Genomic DNA, 20806 nt, shown 5'->3' on the forward strand with positions numbered 1-20806 from the left:
AGAGATAGCAGGACAAGGCTGTTCTAGAAGGTTAAAACTAGCCCAAGATAAATTGTCTTCTGAATGTGCAAAATCCCAGTCTCTCCACAGGACTGTGATTTCATCAGCCTCTGAAGACACAGACTCCTTCCAGGATTCATTCATCTTTCATTTTTTTTATTTTGTTTTTCGAGACAGGGTTTCTTTTCTCTGTGTAATCCCAGCTGTCTCAGAATTCACTCTATAGACCAGGCTGGCCCTGAATGCAGTGATCTACCTGCATCTACCTCCCAAGCACTGGGAATAAAGTAATTCACCAACACAGCCCGGCTCTTCCAGGTGTTTACTCAGCCAGACACAGCTGCGTTTTAGGATTTTTTCTTTGTTCATACATAAAAGTCTCTTTTTATTAGATTTTACTTTGGTGATTTCCATGCATGCATGTATGTATGTTACTTACAATGGTTAGAAGAATGCACTGGATACCTGGAAACTGGCATGATAGATGGTGGTCAATCACCATATGGGTACTGGAAATTGAACCAGAGTTCTCTGTAAAAACAGCCAGAGCTCTTAACTCCTATATCCCTCCAGGATACAATAAAAGTCTTTCTTTTTGCATATTTATGTCAAAATATTAAGTTTTTTATTCATATTTATTCATCTATATATAAGTACTTAAATAAATATACCTCATACTTAAATAAATGTATTTCATACATAATACATAAAAAATTAATGTATAGTAAGGAATCTCAAGATTATTTCACTACTCAGAAGTAAGGTTTTTGGAGACAGGATCTCTAGAAAGTTTTTTGTTGTTGTTTAATGCTTAATTTTACATATCTATAATTCCAGATTGAGTTATAGGCCAGCTTAGGTGGACTTTATAGTGTGACTATTCCAAATAGAAAAAGAAAACCTTATCTTCAAAAACCATTGGCGAAAAAATATTCTACAAATGATGTTTAAACCTCGCCTCTCAAATAGAGTAACCCAGCAGTGCATAGTGAGAGCTTTTGGTACATAGCTACACCATTCTCATACATTCAAGATTTTCATGAACATCCCTTTAGTTATTAAATTATAAAATGAATAGTCGTGTTGCCCATAAATACATTCAATTTTCAACGCTGACAGACATAGCTTTACAGTCTTTGACATCACCTTAAACTGTGGGCACATATTCATATTAGTATAGTTTGAGTATATGGACTTCTGTATTTTACTTGAGAAGACATTTAAGAGATGTAAAAGAAATCATGTGGTGCTTGCTACCATGTCTTATATGAAGTTCAATTCTCTGTCAATTACTCGTCTTCAAAAATGTTCATATTGATTGAATCTATCCCACCCACCAGCCTCCCACACATTTGTTCTCCTAGATGGAAGCATAATTCTTTGCCCTGTGTTTTGGGTCCTCCATTCCTTCACCAGTGGGTACATGTCAGGTCCTTTCTAAACACCTGTGCCACCTGGCACTGGCTTGTCCTTGCTAGTCTTACACTGCTGCAGTTCTGGATCCAGCAGGTATAGTGCATCTGTAGTACAGTGATGGAACATGAGGTTCTGCTTCCAGCATGGGCAAGAGCAATGCAATACACACACACACACACACACACCCTTCTCAGATCACCATGCCTACCCCACAAGACTGCCCTTTTTAAAAGTTGGTTCTTACGTTCTTTGACACAAAGTCTTCTCTGTAGGCCTGGCTGACCTGGTGCTCACGGTAGTCCTTTCCTACCTTCCAAACACTGGGATGACAAGCAGGAACATCTGGACTCCAGAGTTTGCATTTGTGTTTGAGTTATTTCCCCTATTCAAATCCAAGCTAGGAAAAGCACAGTCTTCCAGAATATTCCAGACTGCCTGCAGGCCACTTCAGGTCCCTCAGCCTTCAGGCTCTATGAGAGTTACACCAACTTCCTGGAGTCTCTTGGTGCATGGGAAGACTAAGAGATTCCCTTTGAAAGCCAGCCCTCCTCCTAGCAGGGGCCTATGGGAAAGAAATTGTGCTGGTGTCCTGTGGAAACTAATTCCTCTTGGGGGCAGTAGAGCTCTAGACAAGTTGAGTACTGCCATCTTACATCTTATTCTCCCGCCCGTTTGGGCTGGAAAAAAAAAAAAAAAAAAGGCAAGAAAAATGCCTGCCTTTCCTTCTGTGCAGACTCAGGCAACTAGCTTACTAAGCAGCCATTTTACTTTTGTATTCGCAATTCACACCAATGATCATAAACCAACATCCTTCCTCACCAGAACACCCCTGTTACCGAGATAAATTCCCTCTAAAGCTTGTACATTTAGGCTTGATTTACTTTGTGATAATTACCCAGTAGGGGAAGGAAAAGGAAGAAAAAAAGCACATGAATCCTGAGGGGGATCGCTCTAGTAAATCAGGAATCCAAGTGCTTTTTACTCATTTCTTTATGTATGAATTTACATACAGTATCCTCTAGTTGTTGAAAGACAACAACCCTTTTGTGGTACTGGGATTGCATGCATGCCTGAGGACCTCTGTTCCATCTCCAGAACCCTCTTTTAAGGAGATAAACAACACCTACAAATTGTTCTAGACCTTGGTAAGGATACTGCAGAGGTATGCACACACCTACAGCAAACACCTATGCTATTAAATGGCCTCGCTGCTGCTGGTCCATGTCACCCTCTAGGTTCTACACCAATGCAGTTAGGATTCAGTTCTCTCTTCAGGTTGTACAAAGAAAGTAAAGCCCAATACTCTTCCAGAAACCTAAAGGCCAGGCCTCTTATGGGAAGGAAACTGAAGGTACTTGAGTCTGCTGAAACTATGTCCTCATGGGGGCAGTAGTGCAGTATAGGAACCATTGTGTCGCCCTCCTCTCCCACCCATCCTGTCTGAAAAAAATCATGTTCTATGACTAAAAATGCCAAGAAGGCTGCCTTCCATTTAGACTCAGAGCCAGCTAATAAGGCAGCCATTTTGTTTGGGTATTACCATTTCAAGACTCACTGTTCATGCAGAAATACAACCCTTGCTGATGTGAGGCTCTGAGAGCCTTGCTCAGGATGACCCCTTCTCAAGGAGAAATGGAGACAGTAATCGATGCAAAATGCAAGAGGTGTACTGAGTGGATGTGTGTTGGGGCTGTCCTACCCATGCAGGAGAGGCAACCCGGAAGGGGCATTTCAGGCAGTTTTCATACCTTTTAGGTTACATCAAATAGGTTACAGTTTAAGGCCATTAGCTAACATCTATTGACTATTGATCTTTAGATTTGCCTGGGATTTTCCAGAGGTCAGGTGGTTATCAATTAGTACACGCTGAGCATTCTTACTCAAGAATGTCCCCTGGGTGGAGAACAGAATTCAGCTTATCTTTGACTCCAGCAGGAGCAGAAGGCTGTAAAGGGCTTGAAAAAGTTCTTAGAGTTTCTTAACTATGGCAAAGAACTCTGACTTCTTAGGCTGATCAGGTAATTCTCAGAACAAAGAAGGGTGTGTGTGTCTGTGTGTGTGTGTGTGTGTGTGTATGTGCTGGAGCCATAGTCATTATTTCTCACCTCCAAAGGGATTTAGCGATATGGTCTGCTGAAGCCAAATATGAGTGACATTCACTTAGGACTGCACATTTAGGTTACCCAATTTATATGTTCCAGTAAGGAAGCAATTTAATGAACTCTTTATGGTAACAGAACAAAAAGTCACAATACAGGTCCAAGATCTGTTTTATAAAACCAAGTCTAGAGGTGTAAGACGTCTAAGTGCTTCTGGGACTGACCTGGGATCACCTCAAATTCAACATGGTCTGGGCAGCAAAAAGAGGGAGAGGGAGAGGGAGAGGGAGAGGGAGAGGGAGAGGGAGAGGGAGAGAGGGAGAGGGAGAGGGAGAGGGAGAGGGAGAGGGAGAGAGGGAGAGGGAGAGAGGGAGAGGGAGAGGGAGAGGGAGAGGGAGAGAGGGAGAGGGAGAGAGGGAGAGGGAGAGGGAGAGGGAGAGGGAGAGGGAGAGGGAGAGGGAGAGGGAGAGGGAGAGGGAGAGGGAGAGGGAGAGGGAGAGGGAGAGGGAGAGGGAGAGGGAGAGGGAGAGGGAGAGGGAGAGGGAAGAAAGAAAGAAAGAAAGAAAGAAAGAAAGAAAGAAAGAAAGAAAGAAAGAAAGAAAGAAAGAAAGAGGGAAAGGAAGGAAAGGAAAGGAAAGAAAAGAAAGAATGAAAATTCTAGACTACAAATATCATTAAAATTGGTCTAATCTCAAACACTACATTAGAGTAAAAGGCTGGAAGACAATTTTACAAGCAAATGGTCTCAGGAAACAAGCTGGAGTAGCCATTTTAATATCAGATAAAATTGACTTTCAACCCAAAGTCATCAAAAGAGACCCTGAGGGACCCTTCTTGCTGGTCAAAGGAAAAATACAACAAGAAGAACTCTCAATCCTGAACATCTATGCTCCAAATGCAAGGGCACCCTCATTCGTAAAAGAAACTTTATTAAAGCTCAAATCACACATTGCACCTAAGACAATAATTGTGGGTGACTTCAACACTGCACTTTCCTCAATGGACCGATCAGGAAAACAGAAACTAAACGGGGACACAATGAAGCTAATTGAAGCTTTGGACCAATTAGATTTAACAGATATATATAGAACATTCTATCCTAAAGCAAAAGAATATACCTTTTTCTCAGCACCTCATGGTACCTTCTCCAAAATCGACCATATAATAGGTCACAAGACAGACCTCAACAAATATAAGAAGATCGAACTAATCCCATGCCTCCTATCAGATCACTATGGAGTAAAAGTGGTCTTCAATAGCAACAGAAACAACAGAAAACCCACATACACGTGGAAACTGAACAATATTCTACTCAATGATACCTTGGTCAAGGAAGAAATAAAGAAAGAAATTAAAGACTTTTTAGAACACAATGAAAAGGAAGACACAACATACCCAAATCTATGGGACACAATGAAAGCAGTGCTAAGAGGAAAACTCATAGCCCTGAGTGCCTCCAAAAAGAAAATGGAGAGAGCATACATTACCAGCTTAATGACACACCTGAAAGCCCTGGAACAAAAAGAAGCTATTTCACCCAGGAGGAGTAGAAGGCAGGAAATCATCAAACTCAGGGCTGAAATCAATCAAGTAGAAACAAAGAGAATCAACAAAACCAGGAGCTGGTTCTTCGAAAAAATCAACAAGATAGATAAACCCTTAGCCAGACTAACCAGAGGGCACAGAGAAAGTATCCAAATTAACAAACTTAGAAATGAAAAGGGAGATATAACAACAGAAACTGAGGAAATCCAAAAAATCATCAGATCCTACTACAAGAGCCTGTACTCAACACAACTGGAGAACCTGGAGGAAATGGACAATTTCCTTGACAGATACCAAATACCAAAATTAAATCAGGACCAAATAGATCATCTAAACAGTCCCATAATGCCTAAAGAAATTGAAGGAATCATAGAAAGTCTTTCAACCAAAAAAAGCACAGGACCAGATGGTTTCAGTGCAGAATTCTATCAGACCTTCAAAGATGAGTTAACACCAATACTCTTCAAACTATTCCACAAAATAGAAACAGAAGGAACACTACCCAATTCCTTCTATGAAGCCACAATTACACTGATACCAAAACCACACAAAGATCCAACAAAGAAAGAGAACGTCAGACCAATTTCCCTTATGAACATTGATGCAAAAATACTCAATAAAATTCTTGCCAATCAAATCCAAGAACACATCAAAACGATCATCCACCATGATCAAGTAGGCTTTATCCCGGGAGTGCAGGGTTGGTTCAATATACGGAAATCCATCAATGCAATCCACTACATAAACAAACTCAAAGAAAAAAAACACATGATCATTTCATTGGATGCAGAAAAAGCATTTGACAAAATTCAGCATCCTTTCATGCTTAAAGTCTTGGAAAGAACAGGAATTCAAGGCCCATACCTAAACATAGTAAAAGCAATATACAGCAAACCAGTAGCCAGCATCAAACTAAATGGAGAGAAACTTGAAGCAATCCCACTAAAATCAGGGACTTGACAGGGCAGCCCCCTTTCTCCTTATCTTTTCAATATTGTACTTGAGGTACTAGTTCGGGCAATTCAACAACATAAGGAGGTCAAAGGGATACAAATTGGAAAGGAAGAAGTCAAACTATCATTATTTGCAGATGACATGATAGTCTACCTAAGTGACCCAAAAAACTCCACTAGAGAACTCCTACAGCTGATAAACAACTTCAGGAAAGTGGCAGGTTATAAAATCAACTCAAGCAAATCAGTGGCCTTCCTATACTCAAAGGATAAGCAGGCTGAGAAAGAAATTAGGGAAATGACCTCCTTCACAATAGCCACAAATAGTATAAAGTATCTTGGGGTGACTCTTACCAAACATGTGAAAGATCTGTATGACAAGAACTTCAAGACTCTGAAGAAGGAAATGGAAGAAGACCTCAAAAAATGGGAAAACCTCCCATGCTCATGGATCGGTAGAATCAATATAGTTAAAATGGCCATTTTGCCAAAAGTAATCTACAGATTCAATGCAATACCCATCAAAATCCCAACTCAATTCTTCACAGAGTTAGAAAGAGCAATTATCAAATTCATCTGGAATAACAAAAAACCCAGGATAGCTAAAACTATTCTCAGCAACAAAAGAAAGTCTGGCGGAATCAGTATCCCTGACCTCAAGCAATACTACAGAGCAATAGTGTTAAAAACTGCATGGTATTGGTACAGTGACAGGCAGGAGGATCAATGGAACAGGATTGAAGATCCAGAAATGAACCCACACACCTATGGCCACTTGATCCTCGACAAAGAGGCTGAAAACATCCAATGGAAAAAAGATAGCCTTTTCAACAAATGGTGCTGGTTCAACTGGAGGTCAGCATGCAGAAGAATGCGAATTGATCCATCCTTGTCTCCTTGTACTAAGCTCAAATCCAAATGGATCAAGGACCTCCACATAAAGCCAGACACTCTGAAGTTAATAAAAAAGAAACTGGGGAAGACCCTTGAGGACATCGGTACAGGGAGAAAGTTTCTGAACAGAACACCAATAGCGTATGCTCTAAGAGCAAGAATTGACAAATGGGACCTCATAAAATTACAAAGTTTCTGTAAGGCAAAGGACACCATCAAGAGAACGAATCGGCAACCAACAAATTGGGAAAAGATCTTCAATCCTACATCAGATAGAGGGCTAATATCCAATATATATAAAGAACTCAAGAAGTTAGACTCCAGAAAACCCAACAACCCTATTAAAAAATGGGGTACAGAGTTAAACAAAGAATTCTCACCTGAAGAACATCGGATGGCGGAGAAGCATCTTAAAAAATGCTCAACTTCATTGGTCACTAGGGAAATGCAAATCAAAACAACCCTGAGATTTCACCTTATACCAGTCAGAATGGCTAAGATTAAAAATTCCGGAGATATCCAAAACATAATCCACACATCAAATGAGGTACAAGAAGAAAGGAGGAGTGGCCCCTGGTTCTGGAAAGACTCAGTGAAACAGTATTCGGCAAAACCAGAACAGGGAAGTGGGAAGGGGTGGGTGGGAGGACAGGGGAAGAGAAGGGGGCTTACGGGACTTTCGGGGAGTGGGGGGCTAGAAAAGGGAAATCATTTGAAATGTAAATAAATTATATCGAATAAAAAAAAAATTCCGGAGATAGCAGGTGTTGGAGAGGGTGCGGAGAAAGAGGAAAACTCCTCCACTGCTGGTGGGGTTGCAAATTGGTACAACTACTCTGGAAATCAGTCTCGCGGTTCCTCCGAAAACTGGGCACCTCACTTCCAGAAGATCCTGCTATACCACTCCTGGGCATATACCCAGAGAATTCCCCACCATGTAATAAGGATACATGCTCTACTATGTTCATTGCAGCCCTATTTATAATTGCCAGATGCTGGAAAGAATCCAGGTATCCCTCAACAGAAGAGTAGATGCAAAAAATGTGGTATATCTACACAATGGAGTACTATTCAGCCATTAGAAACAATGAATTCATGAAATTCTTAGGCAAATGGATGGACCTAGAGAACATCATACTAAGTGAGGTAACCCAGACTCAAAAGATGAATCAAGGTATGCACTCACTAATAAGTGGATATTAACCTAGAAACCTGGAATACCCAAAACATAATCCACACATCAAATGAGGTACAAAAAGAACGGAGGAGTGGCCCCTGGTTCTGGAAAGACTCAGTGAAACAGTATTCGGCAAAACCAGAACGGGGATGTGGGAAGGGGTGAGTGGGAGGACAGGGAGAGAGAAGGGGGCTTACGGGACTTTGTGGGAGTGGAGGGGCTAGGAAAGGAGAAATCATTTGAAATGTAAATAAAAAATATACCGAATTAAAAAAATTAAAAAAATAAATTGGTCTAATCTTAACAAAATATTTTTATTTTCTCAAGTTTGTTTTGACCATCTAGGCCAAAAGTGGCATCTTAAACTGTTACTCCTTTAATCAAGAGGGAAAAGCAAGGGAGCCACAATAGGCCAGAGCGCAAGCCTGGACTACTGCACAGGGACTTGGTCACAGGAGAAAAAAGAAAGCCTCTTCATTACAGAATAAATGTACACTGTACATTCTGATATAATACATGCTTGAAGGTGGAAAAGTACATGTTTTGTTGTTCTGGTGTTTCGAATGGCTTTTCTGTATGTGTATCTATTTATGCATGTGACTGTATACAAGTTACCCACAGAGGACAAAAGGGTGTGTCCGATCCCCTAGAGCTAAAGTGACCAGCCAGCTTGAGCATATTCACTTGGGGGCCCACATCAACTCAGATACTTTTTTTAGAAGAACAGGAAATGCCCTTAATGAGTCATCTCTGGAACTCTTCTCATGTTCTAGTACTAAGTTCTTACAGTAAATTTTATATTTAACGTTGTACTGCAAGAGCTTACCTGTAATTCCCACAGTAGACATGTGCCGGCAAGAGAAATAAGGGTTGCTGGACAGAAAGGACATATCAAATTCACAGCTCATTTATGAAACACAGAGACACTATGCGCTGTTCCAGGAATGAATAAAATACAAAACCATCAGAGCCCAATACTTCAGTATAGATAGGCAAGATTGTGCTAGGCCTTATGGCTATCGTCATCCTTCATTGAGTGCTGGGATTAGAGGGATGGGTCAAGAAAAGCACCAAAGCTCACCTTCTTGAATTATCTTTCCAATAATCACATCTAGGATGGAGAAATAAACTTTATTGTAAATATTATTACCCAAAGCAAGCACAATTCACACCATGTTATATCTGTGCATTTAATTGAACATGAAATAAAATAGATAGTTCATGAGAGCTAACACTTAAGTACATGGAGACAAGTGAATGTAGTACTGCATTTGTACTTTTAGTTGTACATACAGGGAGAGAAGAGGAGATGGAGTGCGGTTTACTGATAGGGAGGAGGAAGGACACTAAAATGGAGGACAAAATCCCATTAATGTCATTAATGTCTTCCTACAATTCCATCCAAATCATATTATATAAGTCTGCCTTATTGCCGTGGCTATTTATTCATTTTACAATATTAGGACTGAGAAATTCCCTGTGGCATAATTATGAGAAAGACTACCCATTTCAGGCTTGGAGAACAACAAACCCAGCATCTAAAATATGTTAGGCAAGGGTCTTTACCCCTCAGCAATACCAATTGTCCTGCATGGGAAAACTTTACTTTTAAACATCTTAGAGCATCTTAGTTGTGTGAAAATTATGAGAAATAAATAAGACTAGATTTTCAAGGGCACAATTACGAAGCTGAAAAGGGGTGAAAATGTCCAGTTATAGAAAAAGAAATACACAATATCATTCATATTAAAAATGCATATCAGAAAAAAAGAACAACAACTTAGGTCTTATAAGGAAAATAAGACAAAAATAAAATATTGCTGAACCTATTCAGAGATAAGCAAGAGTCGGGGCACCATCTTCCTTGGTGACTTCCTTTCCAGTGACCATTTATCAGACAGCAAGGGTGGAAGAAAAACATGCAAACTCTCCAGTGTGGAGCTCAACCTGCATCAAGAGGGATGCAGTTTCAATTTCCTTTCATGATTCTCAGCAATGCAGAAGATGGCGGACCATTACAGACAGCAAGAACACCAGTCGGGGCCTAGTTGGGCTTCCTTGACTGCTCCTCAGGCCCTGACAGAAACTAGGACTGCAGTGCTTTCTCATCAGGACCTGGAGAGTGAGGGCCCTGCTGCCCTAGGACACCAACTGGTAGATTAACATTGCTAGCTGAGCAGGACAAACCCGGCCCCTCTCCTCCCTGTTCCTGGACCTCAGCACAGCTGAGTACAAGTCTCTCTGTCAACAGGGTCTGTCTGCATTAGTACTCTGAAACATCCTGGGATTCCAGTCTGCCTACAGGTGGGAAAAAATGTAAGAAGCAAGCTTGACCATCTAGGATACCTTAACTGTCCCTGTTTCAAAATGGCAACCAGCAGGATCAGGAAAGTTGGTGGGTGCATGTGTGAGAATGTAAGAAAATTATTCCTCATGATGGCAGTGTTGCTCCAGAGCAGGCAAGGTGCCCGGACTAAAGCTCTCTGCCGCCCCCCATCACAGTCTGAAAAAAATAGCAACACAGAGGCAGAGTATGGTCACTGTGTGGGTCTAGGCTTTCTTGTTTCTCTCAGTAGAATGCTGTACTCCTAGAATTTAGCATCTTCTTGGCAGTTTATAACAATCCCATATCTGAGGAGGCTGGGCCTGCATTACTACTAAATAATTAGATAAAAAGAAATATAGAAACAAAGTAAGGAAAACAAAAGGGAGACGAAGTTTTGAGGGACCAACCTTCCTCATTGCTCTCTGTGAAGAAGTCTGTGCAGTCAGGAGTCACATCCTGCAAATCTCAAAAACCACCTGTAGGGAGAAAAAGAATGTGCTGCCAACTCAGTGCCTCTAAAAAACGCCAACCTAGCCATCAGGCATGGACTTGTTACCCAGATCACACTTGTTAACCAGATCGCACAAACCTGTCAACACTCAATGCTATACGCATCCAAACTTGGAGACACACATGTATGAGATGATCCAAGTGGATCTGTCACTGATTTTCAATCGGGCTTTGATTAGTTCACATGGGAGCAGGGACACAAGGATGTCCTACATTAGGGGCCGATTACTTTTTCCCATGGCTGAACTATATACACGCGTCCTGATCTTTATGCTTTATTATACTTTCAGTCTTATACTCTCCCTAGGCACAAAAGACAAGGACCTCTGAGAAGCGCTTGGGCTAAAAAAGTAGTCACTGGATCAGCGGTGGAACCAAGGCGACACAGGGTCCAGTCAGGCCCTGCGCCCACGACCACTGACCTTCGCTGACCAGCCGGGCGGCAAGCAACTGCGGTTCTGCGGAGCCTTTCGCTGCACGGAAGCCACTTCAGAACTCGGCTGCCCGCCAGTCAGGAGAGACTCACCGCCATCTTGATCCCGGGCTCCAGAGATCGGTCAGACTGAGGTACACAAACATAATCCTAGGCCCAACACCGCAGGGGTCTGAGCCAGACGGGCGTTGGCCTGCACCCAGGCCCTGGGCTGTTCGAGTGGCCATCGGGGCGCCAACCCAGCCAGGAGTTTTTTTTTTTTGCCCCGGCCGGTGCACGCGCCGCCATTTTGCCTACAGGAGCCAGAGTGCTCGGGAGGGCAGAGACTGCTAACAAGCGTAGCCTGAGGCTAACAAAACGGGGGTCTAGGCCCCAAAAGGCACAGGACTGACCCCAAGAACTGGGCGGCTTGGTGGGCCATCTGTGTGTCAACCAGCCCAGGAGGTTATTAGCACAACAGACTCTCCCGGTGCTTTCGCGGAGCGCGGACGCGCACGCCCGCCATCCGGGTCACCTGGCGGACCCAAATAACAGACATAGCCCTAGGGGAACTTTGCTTGGACCTTGGCCTCCCAGGCGTTTGCCTGGACTCAGGGCCCAGGCGACAAGGCTAACCTAGTGTGCGCCAGCCCGGTTGGGGAAATCGGCTGCCCAGCGGAGTGAGCGGAGCACAGGGGAGGTCACAGCAACATTCACCTTCGGAGCTCCCTGGGGAGCACCTGGGGGTGCACACGGGTTCCACCTGGTCCACAGACACAATCTGGGGCAAGGCCTCAGGCAGAAGCCCCCAGCTCAACTCTCTCCGCTTCAGATCAGCCTGGGTGGCCACCACATCTCCAGGTCCCTCAAGAGGCTAGTGGGGGCTTCCGGGCGGCCAGCTGGGAGAAGTCGGTGTGCTCCAATAAATCCTGCGGGCCCCAGCGGGAGCCTTCGGGTGCCTGCTTCGGGATCTGAACAGCCTGGACAACAGCACCCTGTCTATAGGCAGTGCAGAGTGTAAGCTGTGCACCAGAGGCCAACGGGGAAGGGGCAGCTTGCACTGGTGAGTCCAGCACTGACAAGACCAAGTAACACCAGTGAGAGCTAGATGGCAAAAGGCAAACGCAGAAACGTCACTAACAGAAATCAAGGCAATATGGCAACATCTGAACCAAATTCTCCTCTACCAGCAAGTCCTGGATACCCCATCACACCAGTAAAACAAGATTCGGATTTAAAATCACTGGTCATGATGCTGGTACAGGAACACATGAAGGACATTGAGGAGAAAATGGATCAAAAGTTAGAAGCCCTTGCAAGGGAAACACAAAAATCATTGAAAGAAATCCAGGAGAATACAAAAGCCAACAAGGAGGAAATGCAAAAAACACTTAAAGAAATACAGGAGAACTTTGCTCAACAGGCTGAGGTCATGAAAGACGAAACACAAAAATCTCTTAAAGAAATACAGGAGAACTTTGGTCAACAGGCTGAGCTCATGAAAGAGGAAACACAAAAATCTCTTAAAGAATTACAGGAAAACACAAACATGCAAGGGAAGGAGCTAAGCAAAACCATCCAGGATCTAAAATCAGAAGTAGAAACAACTAAGAAAACTCAAAGGGAGACAACTTTGGAGATAGAAAGCCTTGGGAAGAAATCAGGGGACAGAGATGCAAATATCAACAACAGAATACAAGAGATAGAAGAAAGAATCTCAGATGCTGAAGATTCCATAGAAACCATGGACTCAACAGTTAAAGAAAATGCAAAGTGCAAAAAGCTTGTAACCCAAAATATCCAGGACACAATGAGAAGACCAAACCTAAGGATTATAGGCATAGATGAGAGTGAAGATTTACAACTTAAAGGGCCAGCAAATATCTTCAATAAAATTATGGAAGAAAACTTCCCTAACCTAAAGAGAGAGATGCCCATGAATATACAAGAAGCCTACAGAACTCCAAACAGACTGGACGAGAACAGAAATACTTCCCGTCACATAATAATCAAAACACCAAATGTTCTAAACAAAGAAAGAATACTAAAGGCAGTAAGAGAAAAAGGCCAAGTAACATATAAAGGAAGACCTATCAGAATCACAGCAGACTTTTCACCTGAGACTATGAAGGCTAGAAGGTCCTGGGCAGATCTCATGCAGACTCTAAGAGAACACAAATGCCAACCAAAACTACTATATCCAGCAAAACTCTCAATCACCATAGATGGAGAAACTAAGATATTTCACGACAAAACCAAGTTCACCCAATATCTATCCACAAACCCGGCCCTAAAAAGGATAATAGGAGGACAACACCAATACAAGGAGGGAAACTCCACCCTGAAAAAAGCAAGATAGTAACCTTTCATCAAACCCAAAAGAAGTTAAGCAATCAAATTTAAAAAATAACGTCAAAAATGATAGGAAGTAACAATCACTATTCCTTAATATCTCTTAACATCAATGGACTCAATGCCCCAATAAAAAGACACAGACTAACTGACTGGATACGTAAACAGGACCCTACATTTTGCTGCTTACAGGAAACACACCTCAGGGTCAAAGACAAACACTACCTTAGAGTAAAAGGCTGGAAGACAATTTTACAAGCAAATGGTCTCAGGAAACAAGCTGGAGTAGCCATTTTAATATCAGATAAAATTGACTTTCAACCCAAAGTCATCAAAAGAGACTCTGAGGGACACTTCTTGCTGGTCAAAGGAAAAATACAACAAGAAGAACTCTCAATCCTGAACATCTATGCTCCAAATGCAAGGGCACCCTCTTTCATAAAAGAAACTTTATTAAAACTCAAAGCACACATTACACCTAACACAATAATTGTGGGTGACTTCAACACTGCACTTTCCTCAATGGACCGATCAGGAAAACAGAAACTAAACAAGGACACAATGAAACTAATTGAAGCTTTGGACCAATTAGACTTAACTGATATATATAGAACATTCTATCCTAAAACAAAAGAATATACCTTTTTTTCAGCACCTCATGGTACCTTCTCCAAAATCGACCATATAATTGGTCACAAGACAGACCTCAACAAATATAAAAAGATAGAACTAATCCCATGCCTCCTATCTGATCACTATGGAATAAAAGTGGTCTTCAATAGCAACAGAAACAACAGAAAACCCACATACACGTGGAAATTGAACAATACTCTACTCAATGACACCTTGGTCAAGGAAGAAATAAAGAAAGAAATTAAAGACTTTTTAGAACACAATGAAAATGAAAACACAACATACCCAAATCTATGGGACACAATGAAAGCAGTGCTAAGAGGAAAACTCATAGCCCTGAGTGCCTCCAAAAAGAAAATGGAGAGAGCATACATTACCAACTTAATGACACACCTGAAAGCCCTAGAACAAAAAGAAGCTATTTCACCCAGGAGGAGTAGAAGGCAGGAAATCATCAAACTCAGGGCCGAAATCAATCAAGTAGAAACAAAGAGAACCATACAAAAAATCAACAAAACTAGGAGCTGGTTCTTTGAGAAAATCAACAAGATAGATAAACCCTTAGCCAGACTGACCAAAGGGCACAGAGAAAGTATCCAAATTAACAAACTTAGAAATGAAAAGGGAGACATAACAACGGAAACTGAGGAAATCCAAAAAATCATCAGATCCTACTACAAGAGCCTGTACTCAACACAACTGGAGAATCTGGAGGAAATGGACAATTTCCTTGACAGATACCAAATACCAAAATTAAATCAGGACCAACTAGACCATCTAAACAGTCCCATAAAGCCTAAAGAAATAGAAGGAGTCATAGAAAGTCTTCCAACCAAAAAAAGCACAGGACCAGATGGTTTCAGTGCAGAATTCTACCAGACCTTCAAAGAAGAGTTAACACCAATACTCTTCAAACTATTCCACAAAATAGAAACAGAAGGAACACTACCCAATTCCTTCTACGAAGCCACAATTACGCTGATACCAAAGCCACACAAAGATCCAACAAAGAAAGAGAACTTCAGACCAATTTCCCTTATGAACATCGATGCAAAAATACTCAACAAAATTCTTGCCAACCGAATCCAAGAACATATCAAAACGATCATCCACCATGATCAAGTAGGCTTTATCCCGGGAATGCAGGGTTGGTTCAATATACGGAAATCCATCAATACAATCCACTACATAAACAAACTCAAAGAACAAAACCACATGGTCATTTCATTGGATGCTGAAAAAGCATTTGACAAAATTCAGCATCCTTTCATGCTTAAAGTCTTGGAGAGAACAGGAATTCAAGGCCCATACCTAAACATAGTAAAAGCAATATACAGCAAACCGGTAGCCAGCATCAAACTAAACGGAGAGAAACTTGAAGCAATCCCACTGAAATCAGGGACCAGACAAGGCTGCCCCCTTTCTCCTTATCTTTTCAATATTGTACTTGAGGTACTAGCTCGGGCAATTCGACAACATAAGGAGGTCAAAGGGATACAAATTGGAAAGGAGGAAGTCAAACTATCATTATTTGCAGACGACATGATCGTCTACCTAAGTGACCCAAAGAACTCCACTAGAGAGCTCCTACAGCTGATAAACAACTTCAGCAAAGTGGCAGGTTACAAAATCAACTCAAGCAAATCAGTGGCCTTCCTATACTCAAAGGATAAGCAGGCTGAGAAAGAAATTAGGGAAATGACCCCCTTCACAATAGCCACAAACAGTATAAAGTATCTTGGGGTGACTCTTACCAAACATGCGAAAGATCTGTATGGCAAGAACTTCAAGACTCTGAAGAAGGAAATGGAAGAAGACCTCAAAAAATGGGAAAACCTCCCATGCTCATGGATCGGTAGAATCAATATAGTTAAAATGGCCATTTTGCCTAAAGCACTATACAGATTCAATGCAATACCCATCAAAATCCCAACTCAATTCTTCACAGAGTTAGAAAGAGCAATTATCAAATTCATCTGGAATAACAAAAAACCCAGGATAGCTAAAACTATTCTCAGCAACAAAAGAAAATCTGGGGGAATCAGTATCCCTGACCTCAAGCAATACTACAGAGCAATAGTGTTAAAAACTGCATGGTATTGGTACAGTGACAGGCAGGAGGATCAATGGAACAGGATTGAAGATCCAGAAATGAACCCACACACCTATGGCCACTTGATCCTCGACAAAGAGGCTGAAAACATCCAATGGAAAAAAGATAGCCTTTTCAACAAATGGTGCTGGTTCAACTGGAGGTCAGCATGCAGAAGAATGCGAATTGATCCATCCTTGTCTCCTTGTACTAAGCTCAAATCCAAATGGATCAAGGACCTCCACATAAAGCCAGACACTCTGAAGCTAATAGAAAAGAAACTGGGGAAGACCCTTGAGGACATCGGTACAGGGAGAAAGTTTCTGAACAGAACACCAATAGCGTATGCTCTAAGAGCAAGAATTGACAAATGGGACCTCATAAGGTTACAGAGTTTCTGTAAGGCAAAGGACACCATCAAGAGGACAGATCGGCAACCAACAAATTGGGAAAAGATCTTCACCAATCCTACATCAGATAGAGGGCTAATATCCAATATATATAAAGAACTCAAGAAGTTAGACTCCAGAAAACCGAACAACCCTATTAAAAAATGGGGTACAGAGTTAAACAAAGAATTCTCACCTGAAGAACTTCGGATGGCGGAGAAGCATCTTAAAAAATGCTCCACTTCATTAGTCATTAGGGAAATGCAAATCAAAACAACCCTAAGATTTCATCTTACACCAGTCAGAATGGCTAAGATTAAAAATTCAGGAGACAGCAGGTGTTGGAGAGGGTGTGGAGAAAGAGGAACACTCCTCCACTGCTGGTGGGGCTGCAAATTGGTACAACCACTCTGGAAAGCAGTCTGGCGGTTCCTCCGAAAACTGGGCACCTCACTTCCAGAAGATCCTGCTATACCACTCCTGGGCATATACCCAGAGGATTCCCCACCATGTAATAAGGATACATGCTCTACTATGTTCATAGCAGCCCTATTTATAATTGCCAGATGCTGGAAAGAACCCAGGTATCCCTCAACAGAAGAGTGGATACAAAAAATGTGGTATATCTACACAATGGAGTACTATTCAGCCATTAGAAACAATGAATTCATGAAATTCTTAGGCAAATGGATGGAGCTAGAGAACATCATACTAAGTGAGGTAACCCAGACTCAAAAGGTGAATCATGGTATGCACTCACTAATAAGTGGTTATTAACCTAGAAAACTGGAATACCCAAAACATAATCCACACATCAAATGAGATACAAGAAGAAAGCAGGAGTGGCCCCTGGTTCTGGAAAGACTCAGTGAAACAGTATTTGGCAAAACCAGAACGGGGAACTGGGAAGGGGTGGGAGGGAGGACAGGGGAAGAGAAGGCGGCTTACGGGACTTTCGGGGAGTGGGGGGGGCTAGAAAAGGGGAAATCATTTGAAATGTAAATAAATTATATCAAATAAAAAAAAAAGACAAAAAAAAAAAAAAAAAAAAAAAGTAGTCACTGTGTCTTAGCGAGAAGATACAGCTTAGAATCCTGAGTACACATGCTGTGAGGTGCAGGAGACAGAGGTGTCCACCAAGAGCCTGCATTTTCTTTCCTGGGGTTTCCTCTTGTCATGGCCCAGAGAAGCAGATGCAAAGCCTTAGAGCAACACTTCTAGTGTCAGCTTCTTAAAGGCCCTACAGCTCTGATGTTACCCCTTTCCTCTTCCTTTTCCACTCCAAGGTAGTACTGGTGGCCACATTTCTCCTGCTCTAGAGGAAAGGGACCGGGCCCCAGTGTGGAACCCAAAGTATCCTACCTGGCATTGTTTCCCCACTGCTAGGACTCATGGGAACGAAACTGTAATGGCTCTGAACTGTGGCTCTACCTGCAGGAGGCCACCACATATGGCCACAAAGGCCATCCTTGACTATTCTTTTCCCACTTGCAGGCCTTAAAAAAAAAAAAAAAAAAAAAAAAAAAACACAATAACAAATACCTAAGGACAAAGAGCCAGAATTGCGGATGTCTAGAATCTTGTCAGTGTTTTTTCTTTGGTAACTCTCCACTCAGAAGCAGTTCTCCACTGGACCTTCTCCATTCAGGCCTGTTAAACTTTCCTTGGAGATACTTGTCCTTCGAAGGGTAAACCTGGTTAATGAAGGCAGAGAAAGGATAAAACGTGTACATCTTCTTTGAGATATCATGATAAACTACCAAGTGTCTGCTTGCTGATGCTATTTAACACAAGGTCAAACCTACTCCTGTCAGCTGAGCATGGTGACATGGACCTAGAAGTTCTGGAACTCCAAGGGCCAAAGACCCAGGCCATGGAAAGACCCAGGCCAGCCTGGTTCCTGTAGTTCACAAGGGCAAGGGCTCAGAATAGTCCTTTGATTCTAAATCTCCCAGCATAACTTTCCTGTCTAAAACCTACAAAACATTAATTACACCAAAGTTTTAAGAAGAGATTTAAGTATCTAGAAAGAGGAAAAATGAACAGATATAAAGGAAGAAGAGGGAAATACCCTACAGAACAGAAGGAAAAGAGTCCCATGACCCTGGGTAGAAAGAACTAGGCCCCAGATTGGTTTCACATGGAACACAAGACAGAAAATAAAATACATCTCAAAGTATTCAAAGTTGGACAGAACTCAGGGCAGCCATCTTTGGCGTTTTTTCAGACAGGAAGGGCGGGAGAGAAGCACTCGCAAGCTCAGCTGTGGAGCTCTGCTGCCATCATGAGGACATATTTTCAAAACTCACAGCGCCACTGACCTTCCTTCCCATGATTCTTAGCAATGGCGGAAAGATGGCGCTGATTACACAGAGCAAAAACAGCGGTGGGAGACTAGTTGGGCTTCCTTGACTGCTCCTCAGGCCCTGACAGAAACTAGGATTGCAGTGCGTTCTCCTCAGAACCTGGAGAGTGAGTGCCCTGCTGCCCTAGGACACCAGCTGTTAGATTACCAATGCTAGCTGAGTGGGATAAACCCCGCCCCTCTCCTTCCTGTTCCCAGACCTCTGCACAGAGGTGACCTTGGTACCAGTGTCTCAGTCAACAGGGTGTGTCTGCATCTCTGAAAGGTCCTGGGATTCGAGTTTGCCTACAGATGGGGGAAAATGTAAGAGGCAAGCTTGACCTTCTAGGATTCTTTACCTGTCCCTGTTTCAAAATGGGGACCAGCAGGATGAGGAAAGTTAGTGTGTACATGTGTGATCCTGTAGTAAACTTATTCCGCATGATGGCAGTGTTGCCCCAGAGCAGGCAAGATGCCCTGACTGAAGTTCCCTGCTGCCCCCTTCACAGCCTGAAAAAAATATTGAATACAGAGACAGAATATGGTCACTGTGTGGGTCAAGGCTTCCCTGTTTAGCTCAGAGGTATTGTGTACTCTGCAGTTTAGACCAATCCCATATCTAAGGAGGCTGGGCCTGCATTCCTACTAAATAATGACATGGATAAAGAGAAATATAAAAACATAGGAAGGAAAACAGACTGGAAAGGAAGCTTTCAGGGACCCACCTTCCTCACTCACTCCTCTCCCCTGTGAAGAAGTCTGTGCAGTCAGTGGTCAAATCCTGCATTGCTCCCATCTGCACCCAGCAGCATGTGGACTCCAGGGCTTGCTTGTGAGGTCTGATCGATTCCTGGTCCTGGCAGCAAATCTCAGGGGCCTCCTCTGGGGACAAAAAGAACATGGCACCACCCCAGTGCCTCTACAAAAGCCAGCCTAGCCATCAGGACGTGGACTTGTTACCCAGATCACACTTTGCCTTCCGTGGGAATCATCATCCTCTGTGTGTGAGCCACACAAGAGCTCTAGACAAAAGGCCTTGCGTGTCCCGGGGCAGGCTGACTTTAGTGTCACTGTAAAGAGGATGCACATACCTGTCAACACTCAATGCTATACGCATCCAAACTTGGAGACACACATGTATGAGATGATCCAAGTGGATCTGTCACTGATTTTCAATCGGGCTTTGATTAGTTCACATGGGAGCAGGGACACAAGGATGTCCTACATTAGGGGCCGATTACTTTTTCCCATGGCTGAACTATATACACGCGTCCTGATCTTTATGCTTTATTATACTTTCAGTCTTATACTCTCCCTAGGCACAAAAGACAAGGACCTCTGAGAAGCGCTTGGGCTAAAAAAGTAGTCACTGTGTCTTAGCGAGAAGATACAGCTTAGAATCCTGAGTACACATGCTGTGAGGTGCAGGAGACAGAGGTGTCCACCAAGAGCCTGCATTTTCTTTCCTGGGGTTTCCTCTTGTCATGGCCCAGAGAAGCAGATGCAAAGCCTTAGAGCAACACTTCTAGTGTCAGCTTCTTAAAGGCCCTACAGCTCTGATGTTACCCCTTTCCTCTTCCTTTTCCACTCCAAGGTAGTACTGGTGGCCACATTTCTCCTGCTCTAGAGGAAAGGGACCGGGCCCCAGTGTGGAACCCAAAGTA

Source organism: Apodemus sylvaticus, chromosome X (assembly GCF_947179515.1).
Source record: "Apodemus sylvaticus chromosome X, mApoSyl1.1, whole genome shotgun sequence".
Lineage (NCBI taxonomy): Eukaryota > Metazoa > Chordata > Mammalia > Rodentia > Muridae > Apodemus > Apodemus sylvaticus.